Below are 6,640 nucleotides of genomic sequence, written 5' to 3'. Positions count from 1 at the left end.
ATTTGAAGTGCATTAAAAATGCACTGAATTGCATTTTAATATATTTCTAAAAAGTATACTAGAAATACTTTTGTATTAAATATATGCTTAGTTATACTTTTAAGGAATATGCTAAACAGAAGCATACTTTGAATGTGTTTATAAAAAGTATACTAGAAATACTTTGGTAATAAATATATGCTTAATTACACTTTTAAGGAATATGCTAAACACAAGCACACTATTACTATATTTCTAAAAAGTATAGTAGAAATACTATGTTAATAAATATATTCTTAGTTGCACTTTTAAGGAATATACTAAACACAAGCATACTTTTAGTGACGTTTTAGTGTATTTACAAAAAACATTACGTTATGTTACTTTTACTTAAAGTATATTTTATGTGTACTTTGTGTAAGAACATAACAAAATGATTACACTTTTAGTAGGTTTTTAATGTACTTTATATTGCAGTAGGCCTACATGGTTATATTTTAAATATTTATGTATTTATAATTTTACTATTTGGAAAAGTACGATATTTTGAAAAACATCTTTTACATTTACAATGTACAAACCTTTGTCAAATATTATTAACCATTGCAGTATTTAAAATATGTTGTTTAATATGGGTTATGCTACTTTGGTTGATTAGGCTGTTGTTCATTACATGATACATTAATTGTAATAAGCTAGGTGTTTATAAACTTGTTCAAGCTTGACGCCTTTATTTTCTAATATACATTTCTGAAATTCCCACGAGGATTTCAACATCATATCTGAAATGAGAAAAAAAAAAAAAAAACACGTTTATTTGTGTTTAAATTCAAACAACACAGACTAAACCTGATTGGTTCCAGAGCCATTGAACGGCTCTGATTGGTTCGTATGATAATGAGCTTGCAGCAGAGAGCTTGGTAAATCAAATATGATGTGCGTGCAAATGTCCCTTGAATGTGAATATAAGTCTAAATTTAAACAGTGTTATATTATATAGATCGATCGTGTCTCTTTAGGGCGCTTGGAGGAAACCACGCAATTCATATGGATTACTTTGGCGATGTTTTTTTGCGATGAACTTTTTGAAATGTGAACATCTTTGATGAATCTTTTCATCGGAGGGACATACATCTCTCAGATTTCATTAAAATATCTCCGCTTTTCTTTCGAAGATGAACGAAAGTCTTAGATGGTTTGGAGCATCTTAAGGGTGAGTGATGGCAGAATTCAAATTGTTTTGGGGGAATTATGAAATTAATTAGAAAATATGTAAGGGATAATCAACGGCTAGCTGTGCATTAAACGATCTGAATGCACGACGTGGAGGCGAAGAACCACCCAACGCACAGCAGAGTGCATTCAGATCGTTTAATGCACAGCTAGCCGTTGATTATCCCGTTTATGCCATGGTCATTTGCCAGCATTCACATATTAAAGATGTTAATAATATTTGTGCTGCAATATTTGACCGGAACGATAAAAATGACGGTTATTTTCGTCTGTATTACTATTCAACTGTAACTGTATGTTACTATGGTTACCAATGTTTATAGGAAGCGCATTAATATAGAACGTGATTAAGCTGACCTGGAACTACCTGTGCGGTTCAACGAATTTAATCAACACCTGCCAGCCAATCAGAATCCAGTATTCAGACAGACCATGGCATAAAGTGGTATGTTATTATTTTTACCAGCTTCTGCGAGCGTGTATGGCGTCTGGCTTCAAAACCTTACTGTGACTTCAGGTAAGATTTGTATTTAATTAGCGTTATTTGTCTGTACCTGTCATGTTTTTGACACATGCATTGGCAGAAAAAATAAAAATAAAATTAGTTAACATTAACATTCTTTTATTTGCAACATGAAGTATATTTATTTCTGATTTCCTGAACAATTTGGCTTCATTGTAATGAGGTTAATGATCTTTGAAAAATCATGATTATGAACATACAGTTACTTTGTCTTGAGCTGATCGGCAAACTGTGGTAGTGTTGGTTGATTGGTGTTTATATTTGTTCAAGCTTGACAACTTTATCACTTTATTTTCTAATATATATATTTCTCATTACAGATAAGAACAAAGATTAAATTGTAAGAAGGGTTGCTTATAAAAGCATACAGTACATCTGAAACTGCTGAGACTGGTAAGGATTTTGACTATATTTCCGACCAGGTACATTGTTCTGTCATTCTTAAATAGAAAACAAATCATCAATCATCATTTGCCTTTTTTGTGTGTGTGCGTGTAAGAAATATTAACATTTGTTGTTTTTCAGATCAGCTGCTATAGAAGACAAAATGAGTGCAGAGACATGCAAAGGAATAGTAAGTATATTTTAATGTCGTATCAACTCTGTTATAGAGATTTTTGAATCAGGCCTAATAGAGGGGGATTCGGTCAATCTTGGAAGAAAAACGTTAGCAATGTGTCCATTCCAGGTGGCTAATTTGTGCTTCTTTTCAGTCATTCATGTAAAAATCTGTTATCTAATTTTGTTTCTGTTTTGTTTTTTTTTCTAAAGCTGCAAGGCACTACTGACTAGGCTGTGCCCAGGTCTCCGGAACCTGCGATGACACTCCATCGGCCCTTAGTCTGCGGCTTTGGATCCACCAGCTCTGTCTCCATCGGTCGGCCCCCAGATGTCGGCAGCCACACCATCTACATCTTGGCTCCTCCCTCCCGCGACTTCGCCGTGTGTTGTCAGCACTGGGATGCTCTGGGTGTGTGCCATGTGCCAAACACCATCTAAGCCGCCAGGGCATCATCGTCATCCTCTCATCACCATCCCTACACCATCTCCTCGTCCACCTCCAAAACCCACATATAAATGTATTAACCTTTTCAGTGGTGAGTTTAAAATATTCCAGCGGTCCCCCCAGAGTGAGTTTTTTTTAGGCGACCGTTATTTTAGAACGTTTCCCCTTAATGTTTCCATGGCGACGCGTCATGATTGTCACGTGACACACCGCGGCCACAATAACACTGTATGACAGATGGATCGCTTTTATTTCGTTTTTTCCTTTTTTATTCAAAATATTCATAAACCTGCTTACCATATAATCAACTATCTGATATTCCGATTCACAAATATGTGCAAATGAGTGTGTTTTATCGTTTGAAAACAGTTCTAAATGATCTTGATCGTGATCTGTAATGTGAGATGGGCGCCGCCATGTTTGTTCGTGCTACAGTTCAAAGAGTCCTGTCAGTCGGATTTACATCACGTAAATTCATCAATTTCTCATGAAATACATGCAAGTAAGTGGCGGGTGAGATGGGAGGAGAATAGAGTGAACTTTATAGTTACTTACACTATGTGTATTTGGTATTAATAAAACACGTCTGAAAATTATATTTGAATGCATTGTTATTGCTGCTTCCATAAACATCTGAGTGTATTTTACGAACTCTAAATGTATTGTTTTACTAGTACTTATGTGTATTTAAATGTCTAAAGCATAAAATAAACATTATGTGGTTAAAAACACTGCATAGATGTGATTATATGACAAGTGCAGCTGCATCTCAGCATCAGTCAACGCGCGAAAACGCAGTTTGAATTTGGCAGTTATGCGACGTCACCGAACGTTCTAAATCCCATATGTGGGACCGTACTCCCAGTGGCACGGAAATGAAAATCCCATATGTGGGACCGTACCACTCAAAAGGTTAAGTGTGTCTGAAAAAGCACAATTTAAATATATTTCTTTTTCACCTGGGGGTGCATCTCAATAAATTAGAATGTCGTGGAAAAGTTCATTTATTTCAGTAATTCAACTCAAATTGTGAAACTCGTGTATTAAATAAATCCAATGCACACAGACTGAAGTAATTTAAGTCTTTGGTTCTTTGAATTGTGATGATTTTGGCTCAACAAATTAGAATATGGTGACATGCCAATCAGCCAATCAACTCAAAACACCTGCAAAGGCTTCCTGAGCCTTCAAAATGGTCTCTCAGTTTGGTTCACCAGGCTACACAATCATGGAGAAGACTGCTGATCTGACAGTTGTCCAGAAGACAATCATTGACACCCTTCACAAGGAGGGTAAGCCACAAACATTCATTGCCAAAGAAGCTGGCTGTTCACAGAGTGCTGTGTCCAAGCATGTTAACCGAAAGTTGAGTGAAAGGAAAAAGTGTGGAAGAAAAAGATGCACAACCAACCAAGAGAACCGCAGCCTTATGAGGATTGTCAAGCAAAATCGATTCAAGAAATTGGGTGAACTTCAGAAGGAATGGACTGAGGCTGGGGTCAAGGCATCAAGAGCCACCACACACAGACGTGTCAAGGAAATTGGCTACAGTTGTCATATTCCTCTTGTTAAGCCACTCCTGAACCACAGACAACATCAGAGGCGTCTTACCTGGGCAAAGGAGAAGAAGAACTGGACTGTTGCCCAGTGGTCCAAAGTCCTCTTTTCAGATGAGAGCAAGTTTTGTATTTCATTTGGAAACCAAGTCTGGAGGAAGGGTGAAGAAGCTCATAGCCCAAGTTGCTTGAAGTCCAGTGTTAAGTTTCCACAGTCTGTGATGATTTGGGGTGCAATGTCATCTGCTGGTGTTGGTCCATTGTGTTTTTTCAAAACCAAAGTCACTGCACCCGTTTACCAAGAAATTTTTGAGCACTTCATGCTTCCTTCTGCTGACCAGCTTTTTAAAGATGCTGATTTCATTTTCCAGCAGGATTTGGCACCTGCCCACACTGCCAAAAGCACCAAAAGGTGGTTAAATGACCATTGTGTTGGTGTGCTTGACTGGCCAGCAAACTCACCAGACCTGAAGTGAAGAGGTATTGTGAAGAGGAAAATGAGAAACAATAGACCAAAAAATGCAGATGACCTGAAGGCCACCGTCAAAGAAACCTGGGCTTCCATACCACCTCAGCAGTGCACAAACTGATCACCTCCATGCTACGCCAAATTTAGGCAGTAATTAAAGCAAAAGCAGCCCCTACCAAGTATTGAGTACATATACAGTAAATGAACATACTTTCCAGAAGGCCAACAATTCTGTCACACTTCACGGGGAGCGAGGGAACCAGGAACGAGGAGACGAGGAATTTGCACAAACTAGAAGACATTCAAAGACCGACAAACATGAACTGAATGGACTGGGGCTTATAAAGACAGGATAACGAGGGAACTAAGGAGACACACCTGGAATCAAATTAACAATCAGACAGGTGAAAAACTGGGTCACAGAACGCATGGGGAGCAAAAACACAACAAAACAGTCCAGAGGCGTGCCATTACTCCCCCCTCCCGGAAGGTGCGTCCTCGCACCGTGGAACAACAGAGGGAGGGGGGCGGGCGGGTGGGAACCATGGCGGAGGCTCAGGAGGAGGACGGACAACCGGGAGGGGGCCGGGTGACAGAGACCAGGGAGGTGACAAAGGAGGGAGGAGCCAGGGAGGAGACAGGACGGACCCGGAGCAGGAGCAGCCTGTCAGGACCCAGGCCACAGCCATGATGATGGCCCACGGTGGAGCCAACGGAGGGAGGAGCCATGGAGGAGACTTGGCCGCCAACTCCAGGGGGCAGATCAACAGTGGCGGAGTAGTTGGTGGAGGAGCCCGAGGCGGAGACGGAGAGCTGACGAGCCAGGGGGATGCTGAGGATCCGGGGGGCCAAGGTGGAGCCAAGTGCTCTGGCGACCGAGGCGAAGGCGGAGCTCCGGAGATCTGCGGCGGAGCCAGAGCGACTGAGGACCAGTGTGGAGCTGGCAGGAGGAAGGAGCCCAACTGAGCCGGTGGGACGGAGCGACGAGGTGCAGCCGGAGGAGCGGAGTCCTGAGGCGATGGTGAGTCGACACCCGACCAAGGCGGGGCCGGAGGGATGAGGGAGCCCGGTGGAGCTGGGGGATTGACGGGTGACGGTGGAGGCAAAGGAGCCAGGAGCCGAGGTGGAGACGCAGGGTCAACGGGCCGAGGCGGAGTCCGGGCCGAGGAGGCTGGAGGCGGAGGTGAGGGATACTCCAGCCCCGGCGACGCTGGAGGATGGCAGTCCCGTGGGGCTCGCACCGCATTGATGGTGGGTTGAGGGCGAGCAGAGAGACTGCCAGACGACAGCGGTGGAGGAGGCAGGAGCGGGTGGGAAGGTGGGCATTTTCGAGGAGCTGGAGGATCTGAAGCCCCCTCAGGGCTGGACGGGACCAGCGGGGACGACGGAGAGAGGAGAGGGGGCAGTTCGAATTCCAGCTCAGTTTCCTAGTCAATTAAATCCTCCATGTCCAGCAGTCCCAGATGGATAATCAGCTCACCCTCACCTCCGAAGGCGGTGAAATCCTCTCGAGGACCATCCTCGGACGACAGCGCTCTGCACGCGGTGTTCAAGCTTGCGTTGTAGAAAGAGCAGAGCGTCGTCCGGGTAGCTGGTGGCATTTGCTAGCAACAGGAACAGTCTAGTATGTTCCTGGAGAGATCGTTCCCCCTGCTCCAGCAGGAGGAGGAGGAATTCAGGTCGGACGAGGGGATCCATGGGGACACAAAGGGGAAAAAAAAACACTGAGATAAAAACGAGGAAACAGAACGGAGGGAAAAACACGACATTCTAATTTATTGAGATGCACCTGTGTGTATATATATATATATATATATATATATATATATATATATATTTATTAGGGGTGTCAACGTTAAGCGTTAACGCATGCG

The 6,640-nt window shown here is 42.6% G+C and overlaps 1 long non-coding RNA gene across 1 annotated transcript; it reads left to right on the top strand.

The window, feature by feature from the left end:
- Window positions 1–1,809: 1,809 nt before the first annotated feature.
- Window positions 1,810–3,087, top strand: LOC131522227 (uncharacterized). Its single transcript, XR_009266475.1, has 3 exons — window positions 1,810–2,128; window positions 2,261–2,309; window positions 2,507–3,087. It is a non-coding gene; the product is annotated as an uncharacterized LOC131522227 (long non-coding RNA).
- The last annotated feature ends 3,553 nt before the right edge of the window (window positions 3,088–6,640 follow it).

This window comes from Onychostoma macrolepis, chromosome 16, assembly GCF_012432095.1.
Source record: "Onychostoma macrolepis isolate SWU-2019 chromosome 16, ASM1243209v1, whole genome shotgun sequence".
Taxonomy (NCBI): Eukaryota; Metazoa; Chordata; class Actinopteri; order Cypriniformes; family Cyprinidae; genus Onychostoma; species Onychostoma macrolepis.
The sequence above is the reverse complement of the archived record's forward strand: the minus strand, read 5'-3'. Positions and strand labels throughout refer to the sequence as shown.